The sequence below is a fragment of the Crocodylus porosus genome, unplaced genomic scaffold, assembly GCF_001723895.1.
Source record: "Crocodylus porosus isolate Cpor-Errol unplaced genomic scaffold, CroPor_comp1, whole genome shotgun sequence".
Taxonomy (NCBI): domain Eukaryota; kingdom Metazoa; phylum Chordata; order Crocodylia; family Crocodylidae; genus Crocodylus; species Crocodylus porosus.
In genome coordinates, this window is record NW_017728931.1 from 12,738,719 (window position 1) to 12,754,705 (window position 15,987).

At 41.1% G+C, this 15,987-nt stretch overlaps 1 protein-coding gene across 3 annotated transcripts in view; it reads right to left on the reverse strand.

The window, feature by feature from the left end:
- VWF (von Willebrand factor) overlaps positions 1-1,734 on the reverse strand; it is a 207,628-nt gene extending 205,894 nt beyond the window's left edge. For all 3 annotated transcript variants that reach the window (XM_019544220.1, XM_019544218.1, XM_019544219.1), the window contains exon 1: positions 1,625-1,734. The gene's annotated coding sequence lies outside the window, so the exon portion shown is untranslated. The remainder of the gene's footprint in view (positions 1-1,624) is intronic.
- Positions 1,735-15,987: the final 14,253 nt, after the last annotated feature.

Here is a 15,987-nt window from a genome sequence, read left to right on the forward strand (position 1 = left end):
GACTAGATGATCTGCTCAGGTCCCTTCCGACCCTACAAACTATGAAACTATAAGTACCACAGGGGTCTGTTTCCAGAGATAAGCCTTTAGAGGACACAAACCTGGAGCAAAATCCTGGCTTCATCCAAGCCAGGTGAACTTTTACTATTCATTTTGACAGAGCCAGCATTTCACCCCTTGTCTCTGTGTCTGTGAATCAATTGCCATACCATCAAAGATGATAAAAATATATGCAAGCTGCACCTATCAAAAGAGTTAGCAATGCATTCATTCTGTGACTAGAGGTTACTAGGTGATGGATAAGAACAAAATGGTGGTAACAACCATCTCCCCTTTCCATGGCCACTGCACTAGTGACCCAGCCTCTCTTAAGGCAGTGTTGCTGTGTGCTAGGGCATCTGGTCTCTGCTCCTATTTCACACTTCTTTAGATCTGATCAAGAGATCAGATCAAGAGATCAGACCAAAGGAAGTGGTGCTCGCTCCTACCCTGGGGGTCTTCAAAAGGAGGCTAGATAATCACCTTGCCGGGGTTGTTTGACCCCAGTACTCTTTCCTGCCCAAGGCAGGAGGTCAGACTCAGTGATCTGCTCAGGTCCCTTCCAACCCTACCAACTGTGAAACTATGAAAATGTAATTCTACCAGCCACCTTAAAACATCATACATATTGGGATCCAATATATACCATCAACAAATCAAACCTATATTTCTATCCAAAAAAAAACAACAAGTAAAGCCCTACTGAATAGTGGAATGTACTCATTGGGTCAAATTTCGCTTTTATTTGATGTGGGTGCAATCCCTTTGACTTCTTTTCCATGGCCGCAGTTCCCATGAAGAATCAATAGGAGTTACACCTGTGGAACTTAGAACCGACTGTCTCACTTTATTTACAGATAAAAAGGAAGGAAGAACCTGTGGAAGATGCTGGTGTCTATGACATTGTTGGTACCTATAAAGACAAAGCTCCTACAGGATGCCATAATAAAAGCTACAGCAGAAACAATTAAATGGAAGAGATTTTTTTTTTTAAACACAGGAAGCAATAGAAGTCATTGAAGATTAAGCGTGTGGTGATATATATTTTTAAAATCAGTGCATTTATATATCATTGCACTTCTTCAATTAAATCCCCATTGCAGCAGTGGCAACCTATGTTCCATGGGCCAGATCTAGCCTATAGTGCCATCTAATCTGACATATGGAAGTGGGGCTTCAGTGGCAAACACTTTCCCCATGCCACTGCAGGGAGAACCAGCAGTAGCTAGGTCCTAGCATTCACCTGTCCTCTCACCTCTGACCCAAGCTGGATCATTCCAGCTCACAGCCTAAAAAGACTGCTCTATTGCATTATTTTATTGTCTCCTCCTCTAAATGATAGCAAGAAAAGCCAAAATGATATTAGAAGGACCCCTGTAGCCCCTCCACACATACACACAAGTTCCCCCCGTTAAAAAAAAAAAAACTTGTTCCCTTCCAAACTCTTAATTCCTGAGATATAATTTACTGTAAGTTGCCATCTTATACATATCAGTTAGAGCTGCCTGATGATGACCTTACCTGGGTAATTATACAATCAGTTTCATTAGGAAACAACACACACACACACACACACACACCCTACCTTTTTCTGTGCAAAAGTTCAATTGCACAAAATAAATGGCTTCCCTGGTTTCGTCTACAAGGACATTGTTCCCACCTCCTTCAAAAGGCTGAACTGGTATGGAATGGAGCTGAAATTCCTTGTTTTTATATGGAGGCAGGAACTCAAGTTCATTTAAAAGGGAAGATGAGGATAAATGTAACATCCGCCTGAATTTCAACACAATGGTGTTAAAGCTATTATCGCATAAATCTTGTCGCCTTAATTGCCAAAAAGATACAATGAGGGGAAATCGTATTAAATACTTACATGACTGATAAGTCTTTAAAATGAGTTGTGCATGTGTGAGAAAAAGAAATTTAATTAGTGGACTGGCAAAGAGAAATATAGGACCTGCTATGCTAAAGAGCATTGATTTGTCTAGTTTCATCCTCTTACAACAAAGGCTTTGAACAAGCTAAAAAAAAAAATTTACAGAGTTAGTCATGTCATACAGTGTGATATTGGTGAAGGGATGATCAATATACGAAACAAAACAGATGTATACTTTTAATTTAAATGGCTTACTACCTTACTTCACAAACATTTATAGATAACCAAAGAAAGTCAACTGCATGCATAACTGTTTACAGTATTGGGGCCCTATTTGAACTGAGAAAAACAATGCTCTGAAAGAACAAAAATAAGGTTGCCTGAGAGAATACAGAACGTGTGTGTGCATGTCTCTTATGTACAAGCACCAGTAGTTCTGAGGACAAATTGGCTACTGTCTGCACACAGTTCCTAGGAAAACCAAGGTACAGAAAATAAAAGCCTCAGAATTTCATCAGAACTTGTGCTAGAAGTGATTTTTTTTATTAGACCAACTAGATTTCTGCAAAAAAAATTCTTTAATTGCAAGCTTTCAGGCACAAGAACCCTTCTTCAGGCACAGAAGAAAAGATAGCATTTGCATTAAGGTATATTCCTTCTTGACCCTAAAAGAGAATCAGTTTAGTCCTTGAAGCATGTTCTTTAACTTCTTTCATGATCACTTATTTATTTTATGGAGCTATGAACTTTGCTCCTTCAACTTGCACACCTTTTTCAAAAAAGCTGCATGACAAAAAACTTTATATCAGTTACAATACCTGTGAAGAAAAATCACCCAGGTCGTTTTCCCCTCCATGAAAAGGCTGCAGAGAAGACTTTTGGGAACAAACCCACCACCATGATTGTCTTACTCGTAGCTCCATTTCCCATTTACCTAATAGGGATGGGATTTACTTCCAGTTCCATTCCATGGAAAAAGCTGTGTTCAGACTGACAGGGCTGCAAGGAAATAGCCTGGATTTCTTAATTGTTTACATCCTGTCTCTTTCATGGTTGATTTCATTTCAAGGGGAAAATATTGTTGAATGTTGTTCTTGTATTTGGACTTAAGATTATATTAAAGCCCAAATGGAAATGCCTCTGAGGATGTGAGCTTTGGTGATTCAGGGACCTCTAGAGAGATGTTCCCAGCCTTTCTTTACAAGGTGGAAAGCCCAGGAATCAACAAATGAGACTGGGAAGAGTAAAGAGCCTCCCACCACATTCTCCCCCTTCAGGGGTAAACCTTTCAATGCCTAACCACATGTACCCATCTTTTCCTTTCAGCAAGCTTTCTAACTAACATATATATGCCTTTCAGCAAATGAATGTGTGTGGGGTTTTTGTTTTAATCTTCTGGATTGGCACTCAGACAACACAGCGTGTCAGGTTTTTGAGAATATAAACCCCATCCCTTTCTTGTTGTAATATGACAATGTCCTTCACATTTGATAAAAAGTTATTTATTTTCTTTTTTGGACACAGGATTGTATCACCCAACATACTGACTGGTGCTTTCCTTTGATACTTTTTGAGGTGTTCATTTTAATGCTTTTGCATTAACCTCTTCCCTGTTCTCCCAGTAGGCATCTGTCTGTCTCACAAAACAACAGAATTACACCAGGTGAGACATCTTTCAAGTGAGGATTACATTCAGGAGCTGATAAAGTGAAGGTGGAGTGACCTCTCCCCACCAGTATCCCCCTCTTAGGCTTGTTGATTTAATCCAAAGGAAAAGTAAGTTCCAGTATGTTTGGCACCAGCTTGGCCAGGTTCTCCTAGGGAGGACAGAGTCAAGTCCAGGGAAAGACAGAAGGAACTGGAATGGCACAACTAAGATTGTTTGGACTCCACTCTCATGGAAAATAAAGCAAGTGAGCTTCTAGCCCTTGAGTTCTACCAAAGCTCTAAACTACATAGCAGACTGACACAAATAAAAGGGTACTTTCAGAAAGACCTTCATCCTGCAACTGATTGGCTATTGCTCCACCTGTCCTAAACCTCAGACCCACATGCTTTCAACTGCAGATTCAGACCCTCAGGCTATATCAATGCAATCGTTTAGGAATCTCGGTACTAATGCTAAAAGGAGTTAGCTAAGGAGTCCTAGACATGTTGAATCCTGTTGTTAAGTATGCTAGAGACATTAAGGAGCGGCACAGACAAAGAAAACTAGTTGAGCTTGCCACAGGATGGACAAAACTTCCTTTGTTTAGTCCCTGGCTCAGTTTTTCCAATAAGAAAGGAAGCGATAATTAAAGAGAATGTTTATTGGCCGATGCTGTGTACTGCTCCAAAATGAAACAGGGGAATGTTTGTGAAGACCTCATGTTTATTTTTAAAGCGTTAGTTTACTAGGAATTACACTCATTATACACACCAGGAAATATCTGAAATTACATACAAAGTGCCTGGAAACCCATTTTATGGCCGTCTCTGTGGTAATCAGATAGGATATTTGGGAAAAATTCATTTTATTACTTTGTCGCCTCTTGCCAGTAGTCCTTTCCCTTCTTTAGCAGGCCAAATATGGCAACAGCAGTAACTAGCTATATGATAAAATTATACTGACACATTACAATTATCAATGGTGTGCCAACATTATTGTGGGCATGTTACACACATACATGTACAAGTCCCTGCACTGAAGAACTTGAAACATAAGTATACAATATACAAATGAAAAGGAATAGAAATAATGCAATAATATTTATGGGTAAAAATAATGTACTAGGTCAGTGGCTCTCAACCTCTTTTAGACTCAAATATTTCTTGATAGAGTCAAAACACCTCTTGGAAAATGCCAACTTTTTCACTCAGAAATATAACAGAGTAATTCTTCATCTGCAAAGCACTCAGACCCCAAAAGGTTAGCATGTTTTAACACTATGGATTCCAGTTTGAAATTGCTGGATTTATTATGTGAATCATATTTGCATACATAGCAAGGTGCTGCAACATCCTGACTGAGCATCACTGCATTAGACGCAACACAGCTTCATCTTTCAAAAAACAAGTAAGGCCTGGTCCATGGCTCACTGAAGTGTCCCATTAACTTCAACAAGAGATCCAGTTTACCTAAAATGTGAGCCCTGACACATTAATTGAAATTTAGGTGAAAAATCATAGAAAAGATAAATGGAACAGACAAGGTACGATGAGAAGATGGTTCTCAGTGGATTACCAAAGCAACTGGCATTAGACCTTAACACATTTAACCTTTATGCTAATTAATTAAGAGTGGGGAGCAAGGTATATACCATGCTAATAGTTAAACTAAAACTATGGGGAGGGGTCACTGCAGACTCAGATGAAGGCAGAAACCTAGCATAAAAAAGGAGTGCTGTGAAAGCATTACAGATATACCCACTACTATGTAGTACAGTTAGTAATGAGGTGTAGGGCAAGCAACTAAAGGATTTACTTACATAGGAAAGCATTTCTCAGTGTAGTATCAGGTATGACTCTGAAGTGAAATAGCAATAAAACCCCTGTGTAAACACACTTATCACAGCATGACAACCCCCCCGCCCCCTGCCCAGATTAGAAAGGGGCTTAAAATAGACTGACAAAGCTACCCATATACACTGAAACGAAGTGGTCCCTTGGGAAAAGGGGGCAGGGGAAAGGAGTGTGACTCAAAGGTCTTCCTCAGCCTAGCAGCCCATACCATGAGTTGCTTCTGTAGCCAACATCACAAGATATGGTCAGCATCATGTCCAACTCCCCACCTGAACAACCAGGTGCCCATTTACAGGTGGGCCAACTGGAGATGGTCTTTTGCCCAAGTCCAGAGTACAGCTTGAACTCATGGAAACAAGACAAAACACCTTTACTGGTCACATCAGGGTAAGTAAATCTGCCTCATACAGAAAAGCCCTAAATGAAAGTCCTCTTAAACAAATCCATTTTAATACTTATGGGGAAATAATCCATTTACAGATATTTAAGGGAAGGGGAGACTCTCAGAAATCAGTAATGGCTGAAAGAGACCTGTGACTGGGAGAACAGCAGTATGGATAAGTATTAGTAGTGCAATATAATAGTACAGAAGTAGTCTATAATTTAGGGCTGCACATAAAGACACATGACATCACTAAGCAGTACCATAAAAGGCTTCATTTGTTCTGGGGATATGTCCTCAAGGGAGTGACATGCATCCTCTGGACCAGTAGTCAGCAAGCTTTTTGTGGCAGTGGGCTGAAAATGACCTGGCTCAGAACTGAAACAGGCCAACACTAAGACCGGGCTGCTGCCACTGCTTCTCCCTGCTAGCCAGCTACCGCACAGCATGGGCAAAGGCAAAGGCCCTACTCCCAAACCTCCCCTGAGGGCCACAAGCCAGATCTGGCATGCAGGCCCTAGGTTGCAAACTCCTGCTAGGCGAGTCCTAGGTTATCCATGATGTACCCCTTCACAGCCAGTTCTGATGGTTTTATGGATGCTTTGCACTAAAAAGCACAAAGCAGCTGGAACTAACATCAAATTGATCTCTGTGGTTGTAACACAGTTAAGCAGAGGTTCCTTAAAACAAACATACTTATGATATTGTGAGGCCTCAAGCAGACTTCAATAACTGACACTATAATAAGATGCATTTGAAGTAGGCAGAAATTTTCCATTGGGAAAAAAAAAAAATATCAATATCATCCCTTCTAGCCCTGTATCAATAGCAGCTTCAGTATAGATTTTAAGTTGCTGATACCACATCGTCCTCCCTGAAGTAGACTTTATGATATCCTATTTCAAAGGAACCATTGCCTTTGACTAAGGAGAGGACAAGACTAGACCCAGTAATTTCCAAGTTTATTAACTCTTTCCATTTGCAACCCATCAAATCAGCAAGCCTTTTACCCATGGTTTGGACACCCCTAAAATATCTGGAAATGTCCACTGTGTGCACACACCTTATATTTAAACATGATAACACTTTACTACTCTTCCCTGTCATGATACTTGGCAATAATCCTTCAAATATAGTTAAGCCCCCCTCCTATTCCTAGTTGCAAAGTATCCTCCCCAAGTATCTGAACTAAGGATAGGCCTTGCAACATGCCTGGAAGTTTACCAAATTCAGGCTCTGGGGCAAGGAAATAACTTCACTGATCTCACCTATTGCAGATGGAGAGAGATTAAACCAATCATTCAGGGCTTTATAGGTTTATAGTTCAGTTCAAGATATTAGCTTTGAAGTTATACTAACTCCCAGGCCATTGCATCATCGGACCTCAGTGTTAACACCTGCTCAGAATTATGCTTTGCTCTTAAGAGCCACACGGTTATTCTCATCTCCAAACTTTTGTAGGGGAAAGCAGTGAACCAGAATTAAGATAACAAGCCCATAATCCCAGGCACAGTAGTGAAGAAAACATCCTTTTCCTGAAACGAGGATATCAAAATGTCAAGTAGGAGGCAGTGTGTCATAGCTAAAGAGACAGCTTTTCAGCTAGTGTTAATTGGGATAGCTCCACAGAAATAAATGGAGCTGTACCATTCTAAATAAGCAGTGGGTCTGACCCAAAGCTTTAGAAGTCAACTCTTCCCGAAATAAACCAACTGCAGCAGTGTCACAAGACACAGAACCTTATTAATCCCATGACAAAAATATTCCATCCGTTTAGAATTATGGCTACAATTGTAAACTTGGATTCCTAATCTATTTTACAGGGTGTCAAAACTGAAATTACCCAAAACTTCTTGAAGTCTTTATTGCCCAACCCTGTACCAGCTGAAGCTGAATTAGATATAATAAAGAAAATAAAAAAATCTTCTCTCTCTCTCAATTTTAAGAGAAATTGTCCTGTATGTAATGTAGGCAGCAGTTTGATGACAGTACTAAGACACCAATGCATTCAACCTATTTTATAGTACTTCAGAGATGGAGTACTTGGACTCATTAAGTAATCTGGGGATCTTCATTTTTGGTCTCTTCCAGTCACAGGTTATATAGCAGATTCCTACTATAATTTCTCCTTTCTTCTCTGTTTCTTAAGCCTTTCCTCAAAGGCTTAAACATTTACCAAGAATGAAACACTCTGCATGTAGGCACACAACCTAAGGCCTCTCTTCTCTCCTGTCATGCCTGCTTCTTCTGTTCAACATTCAGATTTCCATTTATGTGAATTCTTATTCATCAGGTCATCTTGCTTATTTCCCCGTGTGTCACATACTCATGTGTCTGTAAGCTAATGCAGCAAGGTATATTAATAGTCCTCTTTTGCCTATTGTTCAGAACAGCCACATCTCTAGTCTGACATGTTTATGCTGGACGGACAGGATGTGCCAGCTTTTCTGAGTTAAATGACATTTCTAAACAAAATACTAAATATATACCTCCAAGCCAGCCCACTGCTCCACAATTACCCTGTGGTACTTTAAACTCAACTAGGCTATTCCAGATGGATCAAAAATTTAAGCAACCCTCTTATATTTTAGCTTCAAGAATGACATCAATCACTAACCAATCAACCACCACAATGTCACTGTTAGGCTGGCAAAAAAATAAACACAACAGAAGAGATGCTGCCATTAGGATAATGAGAAAGAGAAACTGAATGAGGCTGTTCCTTCTCATGAGGTCATGGTGGTTTTTAAAGCCAACTTTTAGCAGCAGCTAATCCCCCTCTCTGGCATCAAGGTTTGCCTAGTAGCTGCATTTCTAAAATGCTTTTAAATGTAACCATGAAACTCTAACTAGGGCTATGCACCAAAGGGCTAATATTTCCGAGCTGTGAACTCATATACCCATAATTCAGTTGCAACAACCATTAATTTGTCCAACTCTTCCCTTTCTTTTTTCTGTTTCCTAAATTTGTCCAAATTCCACCATCCACACACACGTCCACTGCTTCCACTTAAGGATAGGCCCTGATCCTGCAAATCCTCACATGCATAGAATTTTGCTGTTGTGCAGAAAGCCCACAGAGTAACTGGTATCAGAGTAAGGCCCCTTTTGTGAATTTAAGTAATGCTTAAGTGTTGCTTAGTCCTTATACCATCCCCTTGCATGGACATCAATTTCACTCATGATACACAACCAGATACAGTGTTTTGTGTCATTCTATAAACATGAGCTGCAACTAGATGTGGGGACAGATGGGATTAAATGCTGACTGTAATCCTGGACAAGGTGTGGCACTAAATATCAATCCCACTCGGAGCCTATAAAATGACATGGTGAGCAAACAGTTGAGCTGGGTGAATTCTGAAATATTAGCATTTAAATTATAATCACACTCCGAGTGGCCATGGCTCACATATTTCAGAACTATTGGAATTTGATACAGTTGGGGTATAACCCAAATAACAATGGGCATCACACAATGAATCAAACACTGCAGGTCTGATTCCAGTTCAGGATCTGATCCAAAACCTATCATCTTCAGTGGGATGAGGTTGGAATGAAGTACTGATCCGTGTATTGCATGGTTGCTGTGCCAGAATCACTCCCATCTGTGGAGAACAGAAGAAAGGTCAGAAACCCCTCCACAAAACAAATTTAAAGGTAAGGATAGGGGGAGCTTGGGGCCAGTTCAAGGAAAGAAAGTAGTAAAAAAACATCTTTACTTCTCCATTGGAGCCTGTCAGGGGCATGAATAGGGCATGGACAGGTGGGCTCAGTGCTATGGGGTTATAAGCCCAAGAGTCAGAAAGGCAAGGACAGGAAGAAGGTGGGACCTTATTTCAAGATTTATGCTACCTTTAATTCCCACAATACTAACTTCAAAACAGGAAAGTAAATTGCTTAGTCCTTGTAAGTTGGTCTGGTGGAACCCTGCTGCCTGATGGGGGGGAAGAGAGATGCCAAAGGTCCTCTACCCCCACATCTCACTCCAAGGCTGCAAATATCGTAGCCCGACTACTCCATGAATGGCAGGTGAAGTCAGTTAGTAAGGCTCTGGGGTTGGAATGGCACAGCTCCCCTTTGCAGTCCAATTAAGAGTCATCAAGCTTAATGCCAAAAGGCATCATTATGAGCATGTAGCTTGATCTTCTTTATAATACAGGCCCCAAGACTTCCCTGAAATAATTCTTATGGGAGCAAGAGCACATCTTTTCAAAAAACATCCAAACCTAAAGTAAAAAAAAAAAAAAAAAATCAAATCCATTATAGCCGTTGCTAAGTTGCTCAGTGGTTATTTACCACCACTGTTAGAACTGTGCATCTTATTTCTAATCTGAATAAATCTAGCTTCAAACTCCATCTACTGGAGTTTCTTATACCTTAATTAAAGAGTTGCTCATTATTAGAATGTCCTTTCCCTCCCTCAGATATTTGTGGACTCAGGGATATAAGTAAGATTTTGCCCCAGTTCTAGGAAAATCTAGTGGACTCATTTATATGTAAGGGCTCCTTGTGGAGGCGCTGTCCAGCCACTGGGGGCATATCCCATGGGCATAGGAGACCATTCAGCAGCCCCTGGCAACCATCCTTCCTGCCTAACCATTGCTATCATTCTGTATAGACTGTGTTTAAATCATCCCTTAATCTTCTATTTGTAAAGCTAAACAGATTGCATTCCTTAAGTCTTTCCCTATAAAGAGATGGCTTTCTAATCCTTTAAACATTTTAATAGCTCTTCTCTGAACCCTTTTCAGTTTATCAACCTATATCTTGACCTGCACACACAGGAACTGGATGTGGTATTCTACAATACAAAATAAACTCCCTACTCCTACTTGATATTCCCCTGTTTACATATCCAAGATACTCATTATTAGAAATTCGAGGAAAAGAATCATTACTAGAAACATTAAATGGCAGAGGGCCAAGAACAGTCCCCAGATAGAACCCCACTGCAAACACACTCACTCAACAATGATAATCATTTAGTCACTTTTAAATCCATTAAATGGATGCCATATTGATTTTGTCATTCTAGTTTCTTAATTAAAATATTACAAGATAGCGAGCCTTGCAAGTCAGTCACATCAACATTATTACCTTTATCAACCCAAGTTTTTATCACATAAAAAACAAGTTCTCAAGTTAGTTTGCTAGCCTATTTTCTATATATCTTCAATCAACTGGCATCGCAGTATACTACTTTCATTTTCAGCAAATCCCTCTGCCATGCCTTTAAAACTTTTGGGTGCAAGTTATCTGGGCTTGTTGATTTAAAAATATCTAGATGCAACAGCTGCTGTTTAACATCCTCATACTAAGGGCCTTGTTACACCTTACACTGCACTAATGTTGATTTACTTAGTACTAGCTTGGAGTCTGGAGCATCACACCTCCAGCTTGAGTAATACATTCGTGAGGAATAACCACACCTTAATAGAACAGGAGCTAGATAGTGCAGATTGAGAGATAATCCTGCCCTTGACTGCTGTAACTTTTGACTGTTTTAAGCCACTTTAATATCCAGACAATTCAGGAGTTATGAGCTCCAGAAGCTGCCCAAAATTACCACATAACAAGGCCCTACGTGTCATTCTTAGGTGGCTTTGTCATGGTGATTAAGAGTGATAACTCCGCTGTACTTAGCATCAGCACCCTCTACACTTCCTTCCTCAATAACAAAATCTCTGTAGTCAGAACAATTTATTAAACAACATGACAAGCTGTACAAGTTTTGCCAAAGCATGAAGGGGCAGAGATCTTGTGGAAATCAAGGTCTAGAAAATGTCACACACATTGACTTCAGATTTCACTTCCTGTGCTTCCACTAGAGGCAGATGTAATACAATCATCTAGATGCCTAAATTAGGTACAAGCTTCAGACCTGATGATTCAATGGTTTCTTGAATCAGAGAATCAGAGTTCTAACCAGTTGTGCGTCCAAAATACAATTGCACCCTTTTAATGATACAGATTTTCCATAAACAAAAGGTGTACAGCACTTTCAGTTTTTATACCAAACTGTTCAGACTCCTACTTACATGGTAAAAATATCTCTAGTGATAAAAGTGTTCACTGAAAGTAAAATGCTCAGCTCACTGAAGTCAGTGGGAAGTTTGGTGCTGTCATCAGTCGATTCAGAATTTTATCCTAGTGTTTTATTTTTTAAAAATCAACACTTTGGGAAAAAAAAGAAATCCCACCGTCTTGTTCAGCTCATTTTCTTAATCTTGAGAGAGCAGCAGCAGCAGCAGCTGCTGCGGCTGCCACCGCCTTTCATAATAAACAGACTCCTAAGCAGAAACCACGTGTTTCTTTTTCTGAAATGCTGATTTACCCTAGTACAAGACAGAGCATGTTACTCATTGTGGAGGACAATTAAGTCCTAGAAACATTCACTGGTCACTGGGAGAACAATTGATAACATTATTATGTTGTCATCTAATTTTTTTCTTTACAACATTTTTTTTCTACAGTAGTTTCAAACAAGTGTAGCAAAAGCCTCAAGCTACAAAATTCAGCTTGAACGCACTGAATTTTAGGGATATCAATATTGCCAAAAATCAAGCCATGCTCCCAAAAAACTCCCAAGAGTAACATTAAAACGATGCTCTTAGAAAGCCAATAAAATGAACCCCAAATAATTATTTCTGATTGCTCAATTTTTAGAATTATGCATTTCTTCATAGTTATAAAGGTAAGAAACTTTTTAAAAAGTGGAAGATGCAATTCTCATAAAAATCCCCAGACCCCAGCATTCTGGAATTTAAGAAACTATACCAAATACTGCATGATTCATGATAAATTGTGATCTTTGGCAACATAGATCCATGAGTGGTTTAGCCTGCCCACCCCCCTACCCCTTATTAAGTCCAAACCTTTCAATCTTGAAGTTTATTCTGATTTTGCACTCTCCAAAACGTTCGTATTTAGATACATGTTTTAACAAAAAGGCCCATATCTCCAAGTCTTCCAGGCTTGTATCTGGATAGGAGCCACAGCCAAACTTGCCTTCTGATTCAGGTTTAACTTCTGGATCACCCTTAAGAGCAGAGCTAATAACAGGAGATTTTTTTTGCATTCAGGCCCATTTTCAAGTAAATATGTTTCCAGTATTAAATAAAACTGGATTTACCATACTTATTTGATAGCACTTGATGGTTTGGACACAGAAGTGCTCAGATTCAAAAACAGCATACTCCATTTCAATGCACAGCCTTGAGACTGAAATAAAGGGCTGCAGACTTGCTCATAATACGCACTTACCTGAACACAATGTAAACTGTACTCAAGTTCACAGTGCTGTAAGGACCCAAGACCAATCATAAGAAGTTATGACTAGGAGAGCCAACCAATTTCCAGGTTTCTAATGCTACGGCAATGACCACACTATAAACAAGCACCCAATGCACTCAGTACAGTGAAACTAACTCTCTTTCTCCTTCATTTTCAAGGCTTCCAATAGTCTATTTTGGTGCTGCTACCACCTCCCTAGGGGAAAAAAAGGCATTAATTGTGTTCTAGCAATCGGCCAAAACAGTGCTTATAGGAACACTGCTGCAATGTTTCATTAATTGAAATGGTAAATGGGATCCTTCTGAAAGCCTGAGAAAATCTGAAATTGCTTTGGGTTTGAAAAGCTCTAAGCTGGCTAGGAGTACGCAGAGCTTGATGCCAGTGAAAGCTGTAACAGCTCAGCCAGACCTACACATAAAAGGTATATGGCCAAATTGAAATAACAGTGCATCTTACACAAAAATGCAAGATAGTGGCTGGGACCACGCAAAATAGAGCGGTCCCAATTGATTTCATTCTCTGTGCTAGATTATGCTAAATCATCATAGTGTTTATAATTTTTAAAAGCTAGTATGAAAGAAACACTCCTGCTCAAAATGCAGTGGCTGAGGCAAAACAGGATTGTGGTGACAAGACTGCCACAAGAAAAATCAAGTCTCCACTAATGTTTGCAGTCCATTAGGTGTAGAGAAAGTGGAGCTTGTGGCACCCAATACCAAACACATACCATAAAATTTTAACAATCATAATGAAGTCTGGGGCAAGAGTGGATGAGGATGGTGAGAGCACTAGCAAGAACATACAGTTGCTCTGCTAGTGGTTGCCACCCACAAGGTGTTGAGTTAGATAGGTCTCAACCCTCCACCACACCCGAGCCTAAAAATAAGATTGATCATTCCTCTAAAAGGAAAATTGTTGGCAAAGACTTGACACACTCATCACATGTGCACACACAAGCTAAGAGAGCAAGAGAGAAAGGCTGAGCTAATGTAACTAAAGAAGGCAAGGAAACTACACATACATTTCAATTGAACTAGTAACTAAAGAAAACAAAAGACTAAATATTACATTTCAAGCAAAACTGTAGAAGATGCACTGAATACAAGAAAGATGTCCTGTATCTGACAAATCCATTGAATGCATGCTATATGCCTTGCTAAATGCATCCTCGTATTTCTCAAAACAGGCATTCAATGAGCAACTGGTGCGTCCTGAATTGGGGTGGGGGGACCTGCAGAAGCCGCCAACAACGGAAGCCCCATCGGGGGGGCACCAGCCCTACCAACAGCATCAGTGTCAGCAGTCAGGGGGCACCAGCCCCGTCAGGAGGGGCACATGCACCCCCATACACCCCCTACCAGTCGCCTCTGGCTTGGCTCCCCCCAGCTGGTCAAGCGAGGATCCCCCCCTCACTCCCTGCCATCTTCCACAGCACAGACCCCAACCCCATGGACCCTAAGCATGTGGTATGCTAGCTAATACTAAGAGGTGTCTGTGTGTCTCTTCAATTTCACTGGGACAGGACAAAGGCAGCCAGGACAGTGTCCACTTAGGCTTTCTGGAGCTAATCAAAGAGTCAGCTAGTAATGTTCCTACTTTCCTTCCTTGGAAAAAGCTGCTTAAGAAGAGCTTGAACTAATGAGAGAGAATTTTGTTTTCTTGATGGGCTGCTAAATGCTGTGTTATCAGCTCCCTGCTGGCTCCCTCGCCTGGCAGGTTTGCAGACTGTATGAAGAAGCAGGGAGAGGGAGGTTGAAAGGCTCAGTATAAGCAACAGATCCATACACTGCACACAAGCAGTCCTCCCTCCCTCTTCCCCCTTTGCCTCAGAGTGCTATCCAGGGGCTGGCAACACTCCTGCCCCTTTATCAACAAGCAGGGAAAAGCCTGGGACCGTGAAGGCAGGGTCAGAGTGTCCTTAATCAGAGGGCCTGGCCATACCCCACCTCAGCTCAGCATTGTGGAAGGGGAGGGAGGGCTGCTCTAGTACCCCCCCAGCTTCTAGCCTGAGCCACTGCAGGCATGTGCCTTCATTTCCTCAGTCCATAGGAAATGTGTGCGCACTTGCAAATCAGTTCAACCTAGGCAGGTTAGAATAACCTGCAAAGACTGAATCAATTCAGGCTCAGGCTTTTTGAATGTCTGTCCATGGCCTACAAGAGCAAAACAGAATTGCCAACAAGGTGCGTGCTGCAGGAGAAACAAACAGAAATCGCTACAACATTGCATCCAGCTATTCAGGGTGAAAGAACTCGTTCCATAAAAGCTGCAAGACTAGACCAGCTTTACCACCTGCATTGGTGAGAAAACGCTTCTACAGCTAAATAGTAGGGCTGTGCAAAATTTCGCTGCCAGTTTTTGTTTCAACACTGTTTTGACTTCATCATACTGTGGTCAATTATTACCCCCAGGTCTGTGGTGGCAAGTGATGAGGGATCTTCAGTCCTGCTGCCTGATGAGAGAAAGCAGTTGCACAAGCACCCATATTACGAGTTTTGCCTGTGAGCAGCTGGATGTAGGGGGGTTCTGAGGCCCTTCACCCCTATCTCCTTAACAGCTGGCAGGCTTTGGGGCTCCAGCAGGGCACAGCAGCCAGGCCTGCAGTAGTTTCCCACCCCTGTGCCCCAAAACAGACACAGTTGCACAAGCACCCATGACACAAGTTTTCCCTGTCAGCAACTAGGACCTGTCAGCAGCCCCAGTACCCAGCACCTATCTCCTTGACAGTTGGCAGGTTTCATGGCCTCAGCAGGGGCTAGCAGGCCTGCAGCTTTCAACCTGCTTTGCCTTAACACACACACACACACAGCGTCACCTATGTCATGAGTTTTGCTTGCCTGTAGCTTGAGGTGCAGTTTCCCCAAAATCCCTGCACCTATGTCCTGGAAACTTG